Source organism: Gracilinanus agilis, chromosome 2 (assembly GCF_016433145.1).
Source record: "Gracilinanus agilis isolate LMUSP501 chromosome 2, AgileGrace, whole genome shotgun sequence".
NCBI classification, from domain to species: domain Eukaryota; kingdom Metazoa; phylum Chordata; class Mammalia; order Didelphimorphia; family Didelphidae; genus Gracilinanus; species Gracilinanus agilis.
The window spans coordinates 627526968-627550124 of NC_058131.1; the positions used below are offsets into that span (position 1 = coordinate 627526968).

At 32.8% G+C, this 23157-nt stretch overlaps 1 protein-coding gene across 1 annotated transcript in view; it reads left to right on the forward strand.

The window, feature by feature from the left end:
- Positions 1 to 23157, forward strand: part of ATRNL1 (attractin like 1) — a 1097315-nt gene that overhangs the window by 591201 nt on the left and 482957 nt on the right. The gene's annotated exons all lie outside the window — the stretch shown is intronic.

Here is a 23157-nt window from a genome sequence, read left to right on the forward strand (position 1 = left end):
GTTAATTCAAATTATCTACATTTTTATAGAATTCCTACTATGCTAGAGCCCATTAGAAAGAGAAAATAAATTATTTTGTATAATCTCTATCTTCAAGAAGTTTATAATGTAGAATTACTAAATTACTAAATCAGAGGAAACAGAATGACATCGTTTAGAGTTGAAAAGGTCCTTCTAAGTGGTTATCTAATCCAAATGTTATGAATTTCCTATAACATACCTGAGATCAACAAATTCAACTCAATTCTAGTTTTTCACTCTGGGGCTGATCAGAAAAAAATGTAGTGGTACTTAAAGTTAGGTGACAGCTCTTCTACTTGAGGACAATTCTCATGTTGACTAGGTCTAAGTCTTTTAGTTTTCTTTTTTTTTCCTGCCAGCTTTTTTGATGTTTTAATTTTTTTATTTTGATAACAAATTTCCACATAAGTTTTTCTTTTATTTTTAACCCTTACCCTCTGTTATAGAATCAATACTATGTATTGGTTCTAAGGCAGAAGAGTGATAAGGGCTAGGCATGGAGGTTAAGTGACTTGCCCTGGGTTACATAACTAGGAAGTGTTTAAGGCCATATTTGAAACTAGGACCTCCCATCTTTAGTCCTGGTTCTCAATCCACTAAGCCACCCAGCTGCCCCTTCCACATAAGTTTTTCAAAGTTATATGATCCATACTGTCTCCCTCTCTTCTTTACTCCTCACTCCCAGAGCTGACAAGCAGTTCAATCTAGGTTATACATGTATTATCACTCAAAACATATTTCCAATTATTCATTTTTATACACATATAATTTTATAAAACCAAAACCCAAAAACTTAAAATCAAATAAACAAGTCATAAATCATCTGTTTTCATCTTCATTTCTATTCCAACAACTCTTTCTCTGGATTTGGATAGGATTATTTTTCATAAGTCCCTCAGAATTGTCTTGGATCAATATATTGCTGTTAGTAGTAATGCTTATAATATTTGATTGTTCCACAATATTGCAGTTTCTGTGTATAACTTCTTTTTTATTTATTTCAAATTTCTTCTTATTTCACTCTGCATCAGTTCATTTAGGTCTTTCCAGCTCTTTCTGAAATTATCCTGTTCATCATTCTTACAGCACAATAGTATTGCATCACCATCATTTACTACAATTTCTTCAGCCATTCCATCCCTTTAGTTTCCAATTCTTTGCCACCACAAAAAGACCAGTTAAAGATATTTTTGTACAAACAGGTACTTTCTTATTTTTAAAATCTCTTTGTGATATAGACTCAATAGTGGTATTACTGGATGAAAAGGTATGCATTGTTTTCTAGCCATTGGGCATAATTCCAAATTGCCTTCCAGAATGGTTGGATTATGCTACATTTCCTCCAACATTTATCATTTTACTTTACTATCATAATGGACAATCTAATAGGTGTGATGTGATACCTCAAAGTTGTTTTAATTTGCATTTCTCTAATGACAAGGGATTTAGAACATTTTTTCATATGATTATTGATAGCTTTGATTTCTTCATCTGAAAATTACCTATTCATATTCTTTGATCATTTATCAATTGGGGAATGACTTGAAGTCTTATAAATTTGCCTTAGTTCTTTATATATTTGAGGAATGAGACCTTTATCAGAGAAATTTGTTGGAATTTTTTTTCACAGTTTGTTGTTTCCCTTCCAATCTTGGTTGCATTGGCTTTGTACAAAACCTTTTAAGTTAATATAATCCAAATTATTGATTTTACATCTTGTAATATTCTCCTCGTATTTAGTCATAAATTCTTCTCTCTTCCATAGATCTGACAGTTAAAGTATAATATATATTCCCCTAATTTATTTGTAATATAACACTTTATGTTTAAATTGCATATCCATTTTGACTTTATCTTTGTATAGAATGTGAGATATTGAGCTAAACATAAACATAAACCTGCTTTCCAATTTTCCCAGCAATTTATGACAGATAATTAATTCTTATCCCCAAATCTGTGATCTTTGGGTTTATTAAACAACAGATTACTGAGGTCATTTACCCCTAGTCTATTCCATAGATCCACCTCTATTTCTTAGCCAATACCAGATTATTTTTCTTTAGTTTTTTAAGTTAGAAATTTTTATTGGTAGAAAACTGTCAATATAGAATCATTAATTTTTCCATTCAACAACAACAAAAAATATGTACTCATCATCTACTCCATGGTGGATTGAGTCAGGATTACTTGTATTCATATTTTGATTCTGACACATATTGGTAGGATAACCTTGGACAAGTCATTCAACATCACAGGCAACTTTCTAAGACTAAAAATGAGAGAAAAGTCATTGATTTATGAAGTTCTTCACTGGATGCTCCCTGCATAAATGAATTCAAAAGCCCAGTTTAAATATGTGTGTGTGGAGGTGATTGCATATAGCTGTATGCAACCATGGAATCATAGAATTAGAGTTGAAAAAGACTCTTTGGAAAATCATCAAGTCAGTTTCTTTTGTTTTCTAGATGAGGAACCTGAATGACAGAGAAGTTAAGTTGCTTACTTAGTGACACAGCTAGTATGTGTCTGAAGCAAGAATTTAACTTGGGTCCCTTTAACCCTAAGTTCAACAGTAGGCCAGAAAAATACCTAGTCCCTATTTATAAGAAGCTTACAATCAAGTAAGTGGACATGAAATATAAATGCAGATATTTATAATACAAAATAATAACTCATATATGTAGAACTTTATAGCTTGCAAATGTTTTCCTCACAACATTATTAGATTGATAGTGTAGATATTTTTTGTCCCTATCTTCTAGATTAACAAAAGGTTCATTGAACCTAAAGATCAAGATGGCTATTTTTGTAATTTCAACAATTGAATTTAGGTTTTCTCATGCCAAATACAGTTGTCGTTCATTACAGCTTATGAGATTTCATACATGTTCATTTTAATCATACTGCCTTCATTATATCATTTCCCCTGGTACATATTCTACTAAGGAAGAGGGGACTTAAGAGGACATAATGTCATTGCATTAAAATAGTGTAGAGTATTAATTATATTTGACTTTTTTCTTTAAAAATTGTAGAAAAGATCTAAGGCATATTGGACATTTTGTACCTTTGTATTTATGAATAGAAATGAACATTTAAAAGTGATTAGCTGAGTTACAATATGTTTGTGGATACTAATAGAAGTTACATTTGAATAAGTATTCTTTAGTGCATAAAAATAGAGCTATTCTTTTATGTAGAATAGTATTGAATTGAACAATTCTGAAAAGTTCAGATATCTTATGAAAATTCAAAAAGCTGAATATTTATGTAAATTACTTAAATATGCTTAAGCTTCCCACTTTGAGTTTTTAAAATTGTGAGCTTCTTTAAATTCAATAACTATTTTACTAAGTAAAAGAAATTTGGTGTTAATGTGCACCTTGTCTGAAAGATGGTCCTGTTTATTTAGGTTGTCATTAGGTATAGAGCAAAGTAAAATATTCTAATTGTTGTGCAGGACAAAAAATATATTTGATAGGTTTTTTTGTCATTTAAATTTCCTCAAGCAGTGAAATGTAAATTAAGTTGTTCGAAGATTGTTTCATTGTTGAGGAATAAAATAGAATATTTTGAAGTTGATTTTCTGGCTAAATGAAGAAGTTTGTAAAGTAGAAAATATGATGAAATTCAAAGTTAAATTAAAAATAAATGTCTACATTCCCAAATTGATCTGAATAAAGTTCACTTAAATATTTTAATGATAGTAGAATAGTTTGTCTAATTTCTAGACTAGAAAAGTTGCCTGAGACATCGAAGGATTTGCCTAGGGTTACCTAATCAGTATGTGTCAGAAGCAGAACAGGATATCCTAATATGAAAATACTTAGTAAAAATGAACTTTTTATTTAAATGACAAATCTCAAAAGTACAATAAATTATTTGAATTTGATGAAATCCTCAACTCTTGTTATACAATACTCTACAGTATTTGAACAACATTAAAATGGAAATATGAATTACTTAAAATTACTAGTGTTGAAAACCTAGAAACTTTGTTTCATATAACACATGAATACCTCTCGACTAAAATTGATTTACAATAGTAGTTGTAGTAGTAGTAATAATCTGTCATAACTAATATGTTCTATATGTGCAGAGTCCATTATTTCCCACCAAGGAAAAACTCTCAAAACACTTTTACTCGATAGAAATCTTGTATGATAACTAGAAAACAGCATTTTTTTTGCTTCTGTGGATAATGAATGTCCAAAAAACCACGGACAATGGATTTAATAATGAACCTGTACAAATACTAATAAGATGAGAAAATATTTAGGAAAATGTGAAGTGATCACACATAATCCAAAAACTGAGCTCTACTAAATATATATTTTGATACTAATAATTTTCTCTAATCAAGAGTCATTTAGAGCATTTTCTCATGTGATTATTGATAGGTTTGATTTCTTCATCTGAAAACTGCTTGTTCATATTCTTTGACCTTTTATATATTAATTGGTGAATGTCTCCTATTCCTAAAATCTGATTTAGTTGGAAAATGAGGGGGTGTCCGTCAATAGGGAAATGGTTGAACAAGTTGTAGCTGATTGTGCTGAAAGGAATGTTGAAATAGAGGATTGCTATGTGAACTGGAAAGACCTCCAGGAAGAGATGCAGAGTGAAATGAGCAGAACCAGGAGAACATTGTACATAGAAAGTGATAAACTGTGTCAAAATCAAATGTAACAGACTTTTCTTCTAGTAGCAATGCAATGATCCAGGACAATCCTGAGGGACTTATGAGAAAGAAACCTAGCCACATCCAGAGAAAAAATAGTAGGAATAGAAACACAGAAGAAAAACATTTGATAGATCACGTGGTTCAATGGGGATATGATATGGGTTTGGGTGTTAAAAGACCACTCTGTTGCAAATATTGGAAATAGGTTTTGAACAATGATACATGTATAACCCAGTGGAATTGTTTGTCAGCTCTGGGAAGGGAGAGGGAAAGAACATGATTCATGTAACCATGGCAAAATATTCTAAACAAACAAACAAATGAATAAATAAATTTGATGTAGTCCTCTATGAATTTGAGAAATGAGACATTGTTCAGAGAAATTCATTGCAAAAAAACAATTTCCTAAGCCTGTTGTCTCCTTTCTAATCTTGATTATATTGCTTTTCTTTTAACAAAAACTTTAAACAATAATATAAGCCAAATTATTTATTTTATGAGTTATAATGTTTTCTACCCCTTATTTAGTAAAAAAATAATTCCCTTCTCCATAGATCTGGCAGGCAAACTATTCTGTGTTCCTCTAACGGTTCATAGTATTACCCATTATATGTAAATCATATAACCATTTTGACCTTATCTTTTTATAAGGTGTGAGATAATTGTTCTATACCTACTTTCTGCCATACCATTTTCTAGTTTTCTAAGGAGTTTTTTTCAAATAGTGAGTTCTTTCTTTTTTTCTTTCTTTCTTTCTTCCTTCCTTCCTTCCTTCCTTCCTTCCTTCCTTCCTTCCTTCCTTCCTTCCTTCCTTTTTATTTTCAGAGAGAAGATAATTAAGCATATGGGAAATGATAAAATGACCAAAGACATATATCATAGAGGTAAAAGAAGGGTCCAGGACAAATCCTTGAGGGATACTCACAGAAGTGGGCCTAACATGGATCAAGAATGAGCAAAGGAGACTGAGGAGTGATCAGATATATAGAAGAGGTTCCAGAGGAGGGCAGTGCCATGAAAAGTGAGCATCCAAGAGAGGGGATCACTAGTGTCAAATATTGCAGTGAGGTCNCCTTAACTTCTGTGTATTGGCTCCTAGGTGGAAGAGTGGTAAGGGTGGTCAATGGAGGTCAAGTGACTTGCCCAGGGTCACACAGCTGGGAAGTGTCTGAGGCCAGATTTGAACCTAGCACCTCCTGTCTCTATGCCTGGCTCTCAATCCAGCTGCCCCCAAAATAATGAGTTCTTATCTGAAAAGCTTGTATCTTTTGGATTTTTTTCAAACATTAGATTGGTAAGGTCCCTTATGTTTGAATATTTTTTTTATAATCTATTCCATTGGTCCACCATTCTGTTTCTTAGCCAGTACCAGTTTGTCTTGATGATTACTGCTTTTAGTGCAACTTGAGATTTGATACTGCTAGTTCTACCTTATTTTATATTTTTTTTCATTCATTCACTTGATTTTCTTTAAAATATTGTTTGAGATCTGATAGAGGTAAGCTACCTTCTTTCATATTTTTCATTAATTCCATTGATATTCTAGCTCTTTTGTCCTTCCAGGTGAATGTTGTTATTATTAATAAAATAGTTTTGTAAAATAATTTTGGTAGTTTGATGGTATGGCACTGAATAAGTAAATATAAAATAAAAATTAGCACAACCTGTCCATGAGTAGATCTGATGCCATTTGTGTGAAATGTGTTTTCTAATTGTGTTCATATAATTCCTATGTTTGTCTTGGGAGGCAGATTCCCTTTTATTTTACATTGTCTAGTTATTTTAAATGGAAGTCCTCATTGTAGTCTTGTGCTGGGGCTCAGGACTTGAGCTTATACCAGGTAGGTGCACTGTGGGTGACATTTGTGTTAGGAGTGAGGACCTCACTGTAGGCATGAACTAGGGCTTGGACCTTCAAGGGATGGGCATGGAGTGTTCTGCTGCTGGCTTAGGCAAGGTCTTGGGTCTTCAAGTTGACTTTGTATGTTCAGAGACTAGAGTAGTAGTGGTGGGGTTGGTGGCTCCCCTCTCATCCCAGTAAAACAGACCCTCTTTCCATACCTTACAAGTTGTTTTCTGCAAGAAAATTGCTTTGCTCCATCATCTCCTTATTGGTTATGTGACTTCAGTTCCTTTTGAAGCATTATTTTAAGATTAGTTAGAGAAGATTCTCAGAGAGGTTTCATCTTTCTGTGCCTTTTACCTCTATGATCTAGGCTCTGCTTCTAGTTATTCAGACTTTCCATGAAGATATCCACTGAGGCACTACTTCCTGAGGCAGCCCATTCAGATTGGTCTAATTTTTGGCATTTTTCCTTATAGTTGAGACTAAGTTTGTCTCTCAGAAAGTTTTATCCATTACTCCTAAGGTTTTCCATGGAACCAAAGTATAAAAGATAAGACTTTCAAGTACTTTATTTAAATTCAGATATTTCCCTCATCTTCTTTACTCTAAGCTAAATATTCTCATTTTCTTCAACCAATCGTCACATGTTATGAACTTGTGATTTTTTATTATTCTTATTGCTATACTCTATATATTCTGCATGTCATCAGTTTTCTCCTGCAATTAAGATCTATACTATGCCTTTACTTAAGGGAATTATTACAGGAATTAATTATTCTAATATTTGCTATAGTGTGCAACTAGGTAGCACAGAGTAGCAGACTTGGAATTAGGAAGGCTTATCTTCCTGAATTGAAATCTGGTTTCAGACACTGTTTGTTTGATGTGACAAGTGACTTCACCCTGTTTGACTCAATTTCTTCATCTCTAAAATGAGCAAGGGAGAATGGCAAACCACTCCAGAAGTGGTCAGGCAGGACTGAATAATGACTAAAAGACTATATGATATAGAACAAAAGTATTCTCAAGGGCTACAACTGGATACAATGATTGACCCTATTTTGTGCTGGGTATCCATTTATCCAATATCCATTTATCTTTATTAAATTTCTATTTATTTTTATCAATTGATAAAACAGTTGATAAACTTTTTAAATATGGGTGCATGGACATTTATAATTGCACAAAACATCAAGAATGCATGCATTGAGATGCATGCATTTATGTACATAAAACATTTTAATAAATATGAGATTATATATGTATATTTAATTTATTTGGGGCTTTGATTGTTTTTATTGAATCATTCACTTATCCAGGTACTTTGTTCCTGAAAAAAGATGAAATGGTTTCAATTAGATATCTTGTTAATATACTCTGAATTCAGCCAGTTGTATTCAATGGAAGCTTTTCATAAATTGTGTTTATAAATTGCATTTTAGGTTAAATAAGCTGCTGTTAAGAGCTGTTTGTCTTGTACACATCCTTTAGCCCAGATCACTTCCTTTTATATAAATCACTCCCATCATCCCTTAATTTGAAAGCTAACAGAGCTGCTAGAGTACATACTCATTTGTGATATATGGTCTTGAAATTATGCTTTCTTTATTTACTTTCATAAAAGAAACAGCTCTGTCCTCCTATGGCATAGTATGTGAACTTGAAGAAAATGTTAACTCTGAGGCTTCATCTTTAGAAATTTAAGCATGTGATGGAGTGGGGTGAAGGTTAGTGAAGTAAAAAAATAAAAGAGTAAAGCTTTGCTCAAGGCAATAATGTCATCTTATGTTATAACAAATGACAAGTGGTTTTCTTAGTCTGCCAGTCTCCATCCCTGTCAGACACAGTGTTATAGCGCTCTCAAAATGAGTGACATCAAAGAAATGAGCAACCTGTTTACAGCAGTAAAGAAATATTGCTAGTCCTTGAGCTGAATTGGAATAATACAACAGGACAAGCAAAGATAGAATATTAAAGCTATTCTGGCTTCTTTAGTTATGAAAATGTTAAATCTAATTATTAACACCAAAGAGAGATTTAGATTCATAAGGAATTACAACTAATAAGTTTTAAAATGAAAAGTTACTAAGATTGTTTAATAAAATTTTCCTATAAGGGAGCACTTAACTGTATGATTTTGCTTTTACTTAGACATACAAATTTTAGATACAATGTTAATTGAATTTCTGTAAATGTAGTAGATATAAATATCAGCAATGCTTTGAATAAGGTCTTTGGTGATTTGACAAATCTGATATGTCACTGCCAATCAGGAGGTACTTGATTGCTTCCTTTAATTCCCAACCAAAATCCTTCTTTTATAAGAAGCTTTTAATAACACCTTTTAATTCTACTCTTTTAAGTCATATATCTGTATGTATTTATACATATACATATATGTTTTTGTGTTGTTATCTTGTAAGCTTCTTAAGGACAGGAACTGTCTTTTGTTACACTTTGTATTTCCAGGGTTTAGCACCGTTCCTGATACACAGTAGGCATTTAATAAATGTTTATTGATTGATTAACCCAACATACTCTTCTGTCCTGTGAGCTCCTATTTGCTACCAACCTAAGGACATCCTCATGAATAACTAGAGATCTTTGTCCATTAATACATTATTTCTCTGTTAAATATGTGCATGGATCCTTGCTATTGTTTGCTTGTAAGTGTTTTGAGGATTTTTTTATTTGCCTCATTGTTTCATTGTTACCAAATGCCAAAACCACAACAATTAAGAATAGGGTGAAAATGGGGAGAGTGATATTTATTGATGCTAATAATTGTCTTTGTTTTTTACATTTTTTTCACTTTGAAAATTTTTAATTAATTGATTTAGAATATTTTTCCATGGGTACATGATTCATGTTCTTTCACTCCCCTCATCACCCATAGCCAACAAGTAATTCCACTGGGTTTTAAATATGTCATTGATCAAGACCTATTTTCATATTATTAACATTTGCATCAGAGTGATCATTTAGAGTCTACATCCCCAGTCATGTTCCCATTGAACCATGTAATCAAGCAGTTGTTTTTCTTCTTTGTTTCTACTTCCACAGTTCTTTCTCTGGATGGAGATACCGTTTTTTCTCATAAGTCCCTCAGAATTGTCCTGGATCATTGCATTGCTGCTAGTAGAGAAGTCCATTACATTCAATTGTGCCACAGTATATTAGTCTCTGTACAATGTTCTCCTTGTTCTGCTCCTTTCACTCTGCATCGGTTGCTGGAGATTGTTCCAGTTCACATGGAATTCCTCCAGTTCATTATTCCTTTAAGCACAATAATATTCCATCACTGACAGATACCACAGTTTGTTCAGCCATTCCCCAATCGAAGGGCATTCTCTCTTTTTCCAATTTTTGCCACCACAAAGAGCACAGTTATAAATATTTTCGTACAGATCTTTCCCCCTTTTTTCTCTTTGGGGTATAAACCCAGCAGTGGTATGACTGGATCAAAAGGCAGACTGTCTTTTAAAGATCTTTGAGCATAGTTCCAAATTACCATCCAGAATGGTTAGATCAATTCACAACTCCATCAGCAATGCATTAATGTCCAAATTTTGCCACATCCCCTCCAACATTCACCACTTTCCTTTGATGTCATGTTAGCTAATCTGCTAGGTGTGAGGTGGTACCTCAGAGTTGTTTTGATTTTCAGTTCTCTAATTATAAGAGATTTAGAATACTTTTTCATGAACTTATTGATAGTTTTGATTTCTTTATCTGAAAATTGCCTATTCATGGCTTGCTTTTTTGTACAATTGATCTGCTCCTTATAAATTTGAATAATTAAACCTTTGTCAGAGGTTTTTGTTATAATGATATTTTCCCCAATTTGTGGCTTCCCTTCTAATTTTGATTGCATTGGTTTTGTTTGCACAAAAACTTTTTTAATTTTATGTAATCAAAATTATTTATTTTACATTTTGTAATATTTTCTAACTATTGCTTGGTCTTAAAATCTTTCCTTTTCCATAGATCTGATAGGTAAATTATTCTATGGCCACCTAATTTACTTATAGTTTCCTTCTTTATATTCAAGTCATTCACCCGTTCTTGGTGTAGGGTGTGAGATGTTGATCTAAACTTAATCTCTCCCATACTGTTTTCCAATTTTCCCAGCAGTTTTTGTCAAATAGTGGTTTTTTGTTCCAAAAATTGGGCTCTTTGCCAAGGTTTATCAAACACTGTTTTGTTGAAGTTATTTTCCCAAGTCTATTTCACTGATCTTCCCTTCTGCCTCTTAACAAGTACCATATTGGTTTTTTTAAACCCTTAACTTCTGTGTATTGACTTATAGGTGGAAGAGTGGTAAGGGTAGGCAATGGGGGTCAAGTGACTTGCCCAGGGTCACACAGCTGGGAAGTGTCTGAGGCTGGATTTGAACTTAGGACCTCCTGTCTCTAGGCCTGGCTCTCAATCCACTGAATTACCCAGCTGCCCCTACCATATTGTTTTGATGATAACTGATTTATAGTACAGTTTTAGATTTGGTACTGCTAGTCCCCCATCCTTCGCAATTTTTTTTATTTCCCTTGATATTCTTGATCTTTTGTTCTTCCAAATTAACTTTGTTATAGTTTTTTCTAATTCAGAAAAAAGTTTCTTGGTAGTTTGATAGGTATGGCACTGAATAAGTAAATTAATTTAGATAGGATTGTCATTTTTATTATTTTAGCTTGTTCTACCCATGAGCAATTAATGTTTTCCCAATTGTTTGAATCTAGTCTTAATTGTGTGGAAAAGGTTTTGTAGTTGTGTTCATATAATTCCTCTGTTTGTCTTGGCAGGTAGATTCCTAAGTATTTTATATTGTCTAGTCGTCTAGGATGATTTTAAATGGAATTTCTCTTTGGAACTCTTGCTGCTCAGATGTGTTGGAAGTATAGAGGAATGCTCATGATTTATGTGGGTTTATTTTGTATCCTCCAACTTTGATAAAATTGTTGTTTATTTCCACTAGCTTTTTACTTAATTTTCTAGGATTATTTAAGTAGACCATTATATCATCTGCAAAGAGTGATAGCTTAGCCCCTCATTGCCTGTTTTAATAGCTTCAATTTCTTTTTCTTCTCTAATTGCTACTGCTAATGTTTATAGTACCATGTTAAACAATAGAGGTGATTATGGTCATCCTTATTTCACTCCTGATCTTATTGGGAATGCTTCTTATTTGTCTCCATTGCGTACTCAAAGACTAGATGCCCTGAAAAATTAGACTAGGCCACACAACATTGAAATTAGTGAGATCAAAGGAAATATTAAAAACAAAATTAACTTATTGAAAGAAGAACAGAAGTGAAAGTAAGATTCATAAGATTTAAAAACAACTCCTAGGAAATAGATTGAGGAGACATAATAAATTTCTGACTACCTAAAAATAGTACTAAAAATTAAAAGCTTGCATGTCATGTTTTAAGAAGTCATCAGTAAAAGAATAAGCAAAAGATCTACTCCTACTTAGAACCAATGAAGAAATTGAATATACAATCTGTCAATCACTTCCTAAAAAACACTAAAAGAAATATAAACAAGGAATATTGTAACCAAAATTCAAAACTTTCAGTTCAAAGAAAAAATATTGTAAGGAGTCATAATAAAAGGGTTAGAATTCCAAGGGACCAGAGTCAGTATTACAAAAGACTTGGTAGCTATAATTTTAAAGGATAGGAGAACTTGTAATAGAGTATTCCAGAAAATAAAAGATAAATATTTACCATCAAGAACAAGCTATCCATCAAAAATTAAGTGCAAATTAAAGACCCTCCAAGAGGAGCAAATAACCCTATAGCTTCCAGAGAACAAGTAAAGATAGAATTCACTAATCATTTCTTGGAAGGAATGCGCAAAACCCAAGACACAGGAATGTTATAGCCCAAAATTAGTGCTCCTATGTCAGAGAAAACATAAAACAATCCAGTTGCACTTCAAGTACCAAAGAATTTCAGAAAAGCTCACATCTAACCTCTACTATAAAAAAAGAAATTTTATAATACAATATTCTAAGAACTCAAATAGATTTTCAACTAAGAATTACACTTCTTTAAAAGCAAAGTAGGAAAAAAGGAAAAATTGGACCATTAATCAAATAATAGACTTTCAAGCATTTCAAATGAAAACACTCAGGTTGAATTGGAATTTTAAAATCAAATTCAGAATAAATTTATAAACCTAAATTAATTTGGGTAATTGGGAAAGAATATCTATTGTGATATGGAGACAACTTTCCAAGGAGATAGAAGAAATTATCCTGGCAGCACCTTAATGCCTCTAAATGGTATTTAGGGAGTTAAAGAAGAAAACAGTAGGTTCTAGAGCTGGATTAATTCTGTTCCAAGGATTTAAGAAGGAAAAAGAAAAGATTGAATCGAGAAATGCATTAATATAGGAAGGAGAAAGACTTTTGCACTTTTGATTTTTCAAAATTGAAATGCAAGAAAAGGGTCCACAAACATGGAGCAAGGAGCTAGGGATGCAAGCATCAAATTAACTTCATTATTATCTGTAATATACTAAAGCATTTCAACACATACTCAACCAGTGTATTGTACAAACAGATAAAACTTAAAGGGAAATAAGTAGTGATTGCAGGTGGTTACATGGGATAATAATATTGCAGAGGGAATCATCGTAAGCAAAACAACCTTCCTGATCTGGAAGAAGGAAGAAGAATTGAAATGAGGTGAAAAGAAAAGAACTAGAACTTAAGGGAATGCCTTAGATCACCTCTTAGACAATTAGACTATGGCTAAATAATTTGTGGTCTATAAAAAAAAATATCATGATGGAAGATATGATGAAAGCTGAGTTTTGAGAATCCTACACTGTAGGAATTGCATCAGAATGAAATGAACAGAACCAGCAGAACAATATATACAAGAACCACAATTTTGTCAAGTAAAACAATTTTGCAGGTCTTAAGGACTCTTAATATTGACAACAATCAACCTTCATATAGGATCTATAATGAGACATACTTTGTTGTTCAGTTGTTCAATCATGCCTTTTTTCATGATCCCATATACTATCTTTAGTTTTCTTGGAAAATATACTAATGTAGTTTTAAATTTTCTTCTCCAGTGGATTAAGACATAAAGAGTTTAAGTGACTTGTCCAAGGTCACAAACCTCCTATGTGTATGGGGTGGGATTTGAACTCAGGAGTTCCTGCCTCTAGACCCCACACTCCATCCACTAAACCATGCAGCTGCTTCTTAAAAAGAAATACACACATCAAATACACATTGCACCAAATAGGAATGGGGGAATTATTTGGAATGTAGAGATAAGGGAAATATGGAAATAATGGTTGACAAGACACATTCTCTCCTTCCAAGCTTATTACTTCATTTTGTGAGGATTCAAGATGAATGAATGGGTCCATCACTGGACTTTTAGGTGATGAGATAAGGAGAAGTAACAGAGTCCATGTGTAGAGAGAATTAAACTAGTTCTCAATCAAGGGATAATAGTGGTTCTCTTTGTTATGACTGATCCCAGGCCCATTTGGTGATCTTCAAAGGGTGTCTACTTCTCAGAATAGTACTTTCTTTTAATTCTCTCACAGTCTTATTCAGTGCTGTGGACTGTTGAAGCACACCACCCATCTCCTAATAGAGAGGTTATAGGCACAATTAAAGAAAGAAGCATGAAACTGTTGACTCCTGTATGGATTCATTTTGCTTATCTATTCTTATTTATTATGTTTTTTATTTCTTTCAGATTTTAAATGAGGGGAATGATTTGGGGGATGGGGAGTAGCAGTAGTGATTCCAGGAAAAGAGAGCATTTGGAACACTATTTTAAAAGGCACAAAGAAGAACAGAAAAAAAAGTTCAGAGAGGAATACAGATAAGGAGTATAATTTGGAAGCAACATGTAGGATTTATTACATAGAAATAAATATATACATATATATTTAAAAGCAAGTAGTATAAAATAAAATTTTGTGGTTTCATATAGAATCCTCTTTTGTGTTTTGCTACTTTCATGGAAATGCTCTTTTTGATGTTTAAATTGAGAATAAAAAATTTTAACTCCATATAAGACAAATTACATCTTATTAGCACATGAATTTGTAAGAAATATAAAAATATTTTTACTAGCAAAAATATAATCATTTATCAATGAATTTTTTAAAAATCCCTTTTCCTCTAGTTTATATCTGCTTAGTCTAAATTAAGTCCTTATTTGTAAATTCTCCCTTTACTATTGAGGGACATGAGAATAAAAGTTGATTTTAATTACTGAACGTCTGAAAACTATAGTAGAAACTATATTGTATTCAGACATTAGTAATACTTTGTTTAGTGTATTCTATGCACATTTAAAGTCTCTTTTGAACTTCCTAATCAGAACATTCTATAAGTTTGGAAACTTATCAATAAGTCAATCTAATGATGGCAGACAGGCTTCTGTAGATAGCAATTCTTGTACTCCCTGAATAATTCTTGATGATAAATCATGTATCCCAGGTGATCCACTGAGTAGATTTAAGATCTTTTTTGGGTTCTCTTGACATCACAAAAGGATTAGTGGAGTACATAGACCATTCATTGGTTATCCTTTGCTTTGTCTCTTGACCAGACCATTTTGATTATCTATTACTTTGATGACAGTTGTACACTCCTTATCTTATGTAATTCCTTGTTTATAAAATGTTAAAGCTTACTCACATGCTCACATGTGCTGTGTCCTCACCATTACCTTTTGTGTGATCCTCAACTTCAAATGGTTTGAGCTAAATTGTTCTTCAGTGATAATATGATATTTGAAATAGGCCTAATGAGCTCGATATTTTTTGTGACTCCATGATGGTAAAATTCTTTTTTTTAAAACCCTCACCTTCTGCCTTGGAATCAGTACTGTGTATTATTTCCAAGGCAGAAGAGTGGTAAGGGCTAGGCAATGGGGGTTAAATGACTTGCCCAGGGTCACACAGCTGGGAAGTGTCTGAGGCCTGATTTGAACCTGGGATCTCCCATCTATAGGTCTCAATCCACTGAGCTACCCAGCTGCCCCCAGATAGCATAATTTTTAACACCCTAACATGTTTCCTAAGCCACAGTGACATATCATAATAGAAAAATATTGGTATTGAAAAAGGGGTCCTTCATTTTAGAGAGAAACTTGGAGTGATAATTTGCCAGAAACAATTCATCACACTCTTCTCTGCCTTTTCTATTCTAAACCCTCTCACTGCTCATGCACTGTCTATGCAAAATATAACTTGATCTCTAAGCTCTGTATATTATCTATCTAACATTCTATCAGAGTAGATGATAAGCTTTCTTCATCCATTTATTTTTTCCTGTTAACTGCCTGTTAGAATAATCTTTGCTGGTCTTTTCCATGCTGGGTCTTTGTTTTCCTCCTTCCCATTTTTATCCTTAAATGTCCTGAAGATATCTTTATATAACTGAACCTCTTGTCAGACCTTCTTTAAACAAAGTTTTCCTTCTATTGCCTTTTGTTTTATAATGAGGTAATTATGTTTATAATCTTCTGCATTACTACATATATAAGATTTATTTTCCAATTCATTTTCCAAATTCCAAATTCTAAGACAATTTATTTTCCAAACAAGTACTTCCTTTATTTGACATATCTTTCTTTTGTGTAAGTAATTCAAGGACTTGATGATTAACATAGTTTATAGCCTCTTTTAGTCTTTTCATTATGGTGATTGATTTACATTTTTTAAACTTGCATGCAGAGTTGTTTATAATAAGTGTCAATGGTCATTCTTGTCTTGGATTGTTCACAGATAGCTAATTTGAGAATGTCATGTCAGTATAAGTTCTTTTCTACCTCTCAAAATACAATAATCTTGTGATGTTATTATGTGCTCACTGTGGCCAGCACCTTGCCAATTCTTTTCTCAAGTGTTCATGACTTATATATATTAGACGTTATTGTCATTTCTTATTCTTTGATTCCTCTCATTCCTTAGTTGTAAATATTTTCCAACAAGTTTTTTCATCTTCCCTTATGCTTGCCTTTTCATTGAAGTCCCTGAATATAATAGTATATTTTCATTTAATTTGGATAATGTTTTAAAGTTCAAAAAGCTTGTTCTACTTCATCTTCTGCAACTGATATGCTACATAAGGTACAGTTATTTTTATTGTGACTTTTATGCAAATATGTACAAATATACAACAGGAAATAACCAAATTTTCCATGAAATTGACTTATCACTGGATGCATCATAAAGTTAACACTTATATTTGCCTATGAGAAGATTCTCTGAATATTCTTCCATTTTGCTAAAACATCTTTTTTCTTCTCTTTTAGTCTATGATAAAAATGTTCAGACTGCTATAAATCAGTTCCTCTTGTCTTCATATAAGGATATTATATTTGGAATATTAACAACATAGTTAACATTTACAGATTTTTAATCTATCTGATTCCCTCTTCTTCCTTTTATATCATTCTGTATTTTTCAATGCAGAAGCAAAAGTCCAAGGCTAATTTTGAATTTTTGTTTCATAACTAAAGGAATTCATCATTGAATATTCAGCAAAGAGTGGCAAATCCTGAAGCTAAAAACCTAGAGTATAAGCTTTATCATCAAGTATAATCAATACAAAAGACTGTGTCTATTATTTAATGGTCAGCTTGGCTAAACTTAAATCATCAATTTTTTTCTTTTTTCAAAAAAAATTATTTAGATATATTTAACTTTCTGAAAAATTTGAATTCCATTTTCTTTCCTCTGTACAACCCCTTCCTCATTCACTGAGAAGAAAAGAAATCAAAAGAAACATATTTCCATATCAGTTATGTAGCAAAAAAGTAAGAAAATTAAAGTTAAAAAAATTACATTTCACTTTGCACTTAAGAGTTCTTCAGTTCTCTATCTCGAGGTAAAAAGTAATTTTCATAATGAGTTAGTCCTTCAGAATTGCCTTGTGGTATTGTATCACTAAGAGTCTTTCATGCCTGGTTATCATTACACTATTATTGTTATTATATATAATGATTTTCTTATTCTGTTAACTTCATGTTGTGTCAATTTATATAGAGCTCAATTTATTCTGAAATCTTCTAGATAATCATTTCTTATAGCAAAATACTGTCCCATCACAATTATATACCACAATAGCAATTACCTAATTGGAGGACATTTTATCCATTCCTAATTCTTTGCCACCACAAAAAGAGTTGCTGTAAATAGTTTTTTGAAAAAAAAATATTTTCCTTTTCCTGTGATCTATTTTTGGATGTAGTGGTGTTTTGGGGTCAAAGAGTATGCACAATTTTATAGTCTTTTTGGTATGGTTTCCAATTGTTCCTTAGATTACTTAGATCAGTTCACAACTCTATCAACAGTGCATAAATATGTTATCACATGCCCTTCCGGATTCATCATTTCTGATAGATGTGAGATGATACCTTAGAATTGTTTAAATATTTCTCTATTCTGTCCTGATTTAGCACTTTTCATATACTTGTTGATATTCATATTCATGTAGATTTTTATATGTATAATATATATCTTTGATTTATTCTGATTATATCACTTGACCATTAATACATTGGAGAATGACTCTATTTTATAAATTTTACTCAATTCTCTATATATTCGAGAAATGAGGCTTTTAAAGTGCAAAATTTGCTTCAAAAATTTAATTACTTTACCAACTATAGTATATTTTACCAAATTTAGTTTCCCTGATTACATCTTTTAATGAGGTCTATATTAATCTCTAATATAAGTATATGTAGATCTCTATTAAAGAGGTTTATAACAATCATGATTGTTACTTTTTCCTTTTACACTTTAGCAGAATAATAGATTATGTTTCAATCTCTTATTATTAATTCCATATGTGTGTGTCTTTCTGTTTCAAGTGTGTGAACAACACCTTTTTGGATTTTGGTTTCTAATCCATTCTGTTATCTTCTTCTATTTTATGGGTAAGTCCATCCCATTCATATTCACAGTTATGATGACGTTTTATTCCATCTATACTATTTTCTTCTTCTTCTTCTTCTTCTTCTTCTTCTTCTTCTTCTTCTTCTTCTTCTTCTTCTTCTTCTTCTTCTTCTTCTTCTTCTTCTTCTTCTTCTTCTTCTTCTTCTTTCTCTCTCTCTCTCTCTCTCTCTCTCTCTCTCTCTCTCTCTCTCTCTCTCCTTCCCTCTTCAAGAGTTTGAATCTGTTTTGCTTCTGATCACTGCCTCCCTTAGTCCTCTTTCACCATTCCGTCCTTTCTCTTTCTCCTTTCTTATCCTTCCCTATTGGGTAAAATAGGTTTCTATACATATATAGATACACATCAATCCATATCTATCTATCTATCTATCTATCTATCTATCTATCTATCTATCTATCTATCTATCTATCTATCTATCTATCTATCTATCTATCTGTATATATTCTTCTCTCTTTGAATTAATCCCTGTGAGATTGAGATTCAAACTTTGCTCAACCTTTACCCTTTCCCCCCTCCACTGTAAAAGGTCTTCATTGCACAGCTCTTTTTTGTGTGATTATTTTCCTCATTCTTCCTCTTTCTTCCCAATTCTTTCAGTGCATCCTCTTTCTCTTCTCTTGTTGTTTTTTTTTTTGATAACCCCCACATAATGGTCTCATACTCATGCTCTCTATCTCTAAAGAATCCTTCTAGCTCTCCTATTAATAATAAAGTTCTCAGGGTCACATATATTATTTTCCCACACAGGAACTTAAACAATTTAACATTATTGAATCATATCTCTTTACTAATTACCTTTATGTGCTTTCTTGAATCTTGCATTTGAATACTAAAATTTCTATTCAGCTCTGGTCTTCTCATTAGAAATGCTTGAAAATCCTATTTCATTATATATACATTTTTCTAGTCTAAATTATACTGTTTTTCTTTGTAGTTTATTCTTGTTTGCATTTCTACTTCCTTTGCCTTCCAAAATATTATATCCCAACACCTCTGTGAGCTGCTAAATCTCCAATGATCCTGACAGTAGTTCCATAGAATTTAAATGGTTTCTTTCTGGCTGTTTGGAGTATTTTCTCCCTGAACTAGAAGCTCTGAAATTTGGCTATAAATTCCTGGGAGATTTCATTTTTCCCCAAAAAATTATGAATCTCTTTCAAAAGGTGAAATGTGGAATCTTTAAATTTCCATTTTGCACTCTGAATCTAAGATATCAGGAGTTTTCCTTCATAATTTCCCTCATAATTTCTTTTTTTATTATGATTTTAGGGAATCCAACAATTTTATATTATTTCTTTTTTGCCTATTTCCTGATCATTTAAAATAAATTGGTACATCTTTTCCCATTTGACTGATTTTGCTTTAAAAAATTTATAGCATTTTCTTATAAATTTCTCAGTCTCTCTTCCCCAAACCACATCATAGAAAGCATCACCCAGGAGACAAATATGTATCTATTAATTAGTGTTATGGGCAGTATGGTGCTCTTGTATTTGGGCCTGATAAGGAGATGGCTCAAGGTCTTTGGATGGTATAAGGACCTTTATGAATAGGGATTGGAAGCCTAGGTGAAGACCAGAGATTGATAATGAACACCAGGTTGCACAGTAATTATTACTCAGTTGAGCACCAGTCCCACCTACAGTGCCCAAGTTCAAGTGGCAAGTGAGAAACTGTGAGCTGGCTCACACACGCTCTCTGGCTACTTGGCTTGGGGATGGGTTAATGGATAAATGATTAGGGTGAATACAGTTATTAATGAGGTTGGATTAGTGCAGTTGACTGTGGCTTACCTGAAATATCCCCTTCCACTTTGAGTGCAGGACTATTTACTGATCTTTGGAATAACAGTCTTCTCCTGAATAAGTTCAAGGGTTTAATTGTAATAACTCAAGGGGTAGGACCAAGGATAAGGAAGATGGTGTGGGGATGGCTATGCTAGTCTACTGGTACTAAAGTTAGCTAATCAGTTGTTAATCAGATTGGCAGCTGGCTGGAGAAATCCCTTCTCCACCTCGGACCCTGGCCAGGCTTGGCCATGGCCTTGACCAAGTGGAGTGAGGCTTTATGAGATTCTTCTTGATGGTTAGATGTTGATGTATGTCTCTGAGCCCTATTCAGCAACTGTTTGAATGGATACTCAAAGCAATAGGATACAGGTGCTAGTGTAGGTCTATAGACCTACCCACCCACCACCTGGGACCCTGTTCTCAAGAGTGAGACCCTGAAAGGCTCAGCCCCTGGGTTTTTATAGCGGTGGCAACAACTGTTTTTTGCCCCTGGCTCATGCCATCTGGGTAAATTCTAAATTCCATAACTGCCAGTTGTCACTCAAGTTGATCTCCATCTTCTTCCCATAGGTTGCTATAACATTAGGTCTTTCATGTTTCCTTTTTGCAATTCATTTTCTGGAGATAACATTCAAAATGTAGTCTTCAGGTGTTAAATCTAGCTATGTATGTATAATGTTCTCCTGCTTCTACTCATTTTGCTGTTCATTATTCCATGTAATTCTTTCCATGTTTTTCTAAAATTATCTTGCTCTTCATTTCTCGTGGTGAAGTAGTATCCCATCACAATCATACACCAGAGTTTGTTTATCCATTTCCAAATTAATGAGTATTCCTTCACTTTCCAGTTCTTTGTTACCTCAAAAAGAGTTGTTTTAAATATTTTGGCATATATAAGTTGTTTTTTTTTTCCTTTTCCCTCTGATCTTGGTATTGCTGGGTGTAAGGGTATACATAGTTTTCTAACTCTGGATGTAATTCAAAACTGATCAAAAAGTGATTGGATCAGTTTACAGCTCCACTAAGAGTGTTTTAGTGTCCTCATTTCCCACATCCCCTCTAGTATTTCTTATTTTAGCTAATATAATGAGTATGAAATGATATAACAATTTTTGTTTGCATTTCTCTAATCAGTAGTGATTTAGAGCATTTTTTCATAATGTAAGGGGTAAAAAGGGGTTTGATTGGGTAAATATTAAAAGGTTTGTCACCAGGGGATTGAATAATTATCAATCCCCAATTAAAGAATAATCTCAAGTCAAAATGACTTTTATGGAAGTTTATTTACAAATGAGGAGAGGAAGAAGGAATAAGGAAATGAGAGAGAGGATAAGATAGGATAAGTAATCTAACACACTAAGTAATTTGCTCTGATCCCCTAGTTCAATCCAGGTAGATCTAATTCACCATCAGCTGAGGGAAATCTGGCCTTGATCCCAAGGCTGGAAAGTAAGAGGCCTGAAGGGCCTTGGAGGCGAATGAAGCAAAAGCTTTAGCCACAGAGTCTCTATTAAAAGGAAAGTTCCTTAAGAGAAGTTCAGGAAGATTCAGTCTTTACACTCACCACATGGAATTTCAAAGGAAAGATATATAAACAGTCTCACCAGCTTCAGAGCTCCTCCAAGTCCCAGTCAAGAACCAGAAGAGCTCCTTCAGGTCCTGTTCACAAACCAGAAGAGAGCCCCAAGCTCACTCAACTCACTTTTTAAATGGTCTCTTTTGCGCCACTTGCTGTGTCCTCCTCTTAGTTTACATGTCCAATCACAATAGATACTTTTCTTAGGCCTGCATAGGAGGCAATCAGTAAATTCTGATTTGTCACTCACTCTAGCACACGTGGGTTACAGACCTCCCAACTTGTGAGTTAACTGGAGATATTTTTACCTTTGGTAATGAAATCTAAAGATGGGCAGGGTAGATTTAATCTCATTATCACAATATAGATATATATGGCTTTGAGCTCTCCATCCATAAATTGTCTGTCCATATTTTTTCCTCATTTATCAGTTGGGGGATGGCTCTTATTTTTATAAATTTGACAAAGTTCTTTGTTTTTTTAGAAATGAAATAGATCTGAGAGGCTGTTTATAAAATCCTCCCCTCCCCAATTTTCTGCTTTCTTTCTAATCTTGGTAGTATTTATTTTATTTACAAACAAACATTTCAATTTAATGTATTCAAAGTTATCTATTTTACATCTCATATTGTTTTCTATCTCTTATTTTCTCATAAATTCCTCTGATTGATAATCTGATAGATAATATATTCCATGTTATTCTAATTTACTTATATCCTTTGATGTCTAGATTGTGTATGCATTTTGGCCTAATATTATTGAATGATGTAAGATATTTGTCAATAACTAGTCATTACCAAACTAGCTTATCCTAGAAAAATTTACCAAATAGTAATTTCTTGTCCCAAAAACCTGGATCTATGCTTTTGTCAAATACAAGATTACTACAATCTTTTACAGCTGTGTGTTGTATATCTGTCCTTTTCCAATGATATATCTTCCTATTTTTATTTAGTATCAGATACTTTTGACAATTATTGCTTTATAATACAATTTTAAATCTAGTACTGCTAGACCTCTTTCCTTTATATTTATTTCATTAACTCTTTTCATATTCTTGACCATTTCTTCTTCCAAGTAAATTTTGTTATTATTTTTCTAAACACAATAAAATAATTTCTGGTAATTTATTTAGGATGGCATTGAATAAGTAGATTAGGTAGGATTGTAATTTTAATTATATTGGCTGTGACCATCCATGAACAATTAATATTTGTCCAATTATCTATATTTGACTTTATTTGTATTAAGGTATTTTATAATTCTGTTCATGTAGTTCCTGGGTTTGTT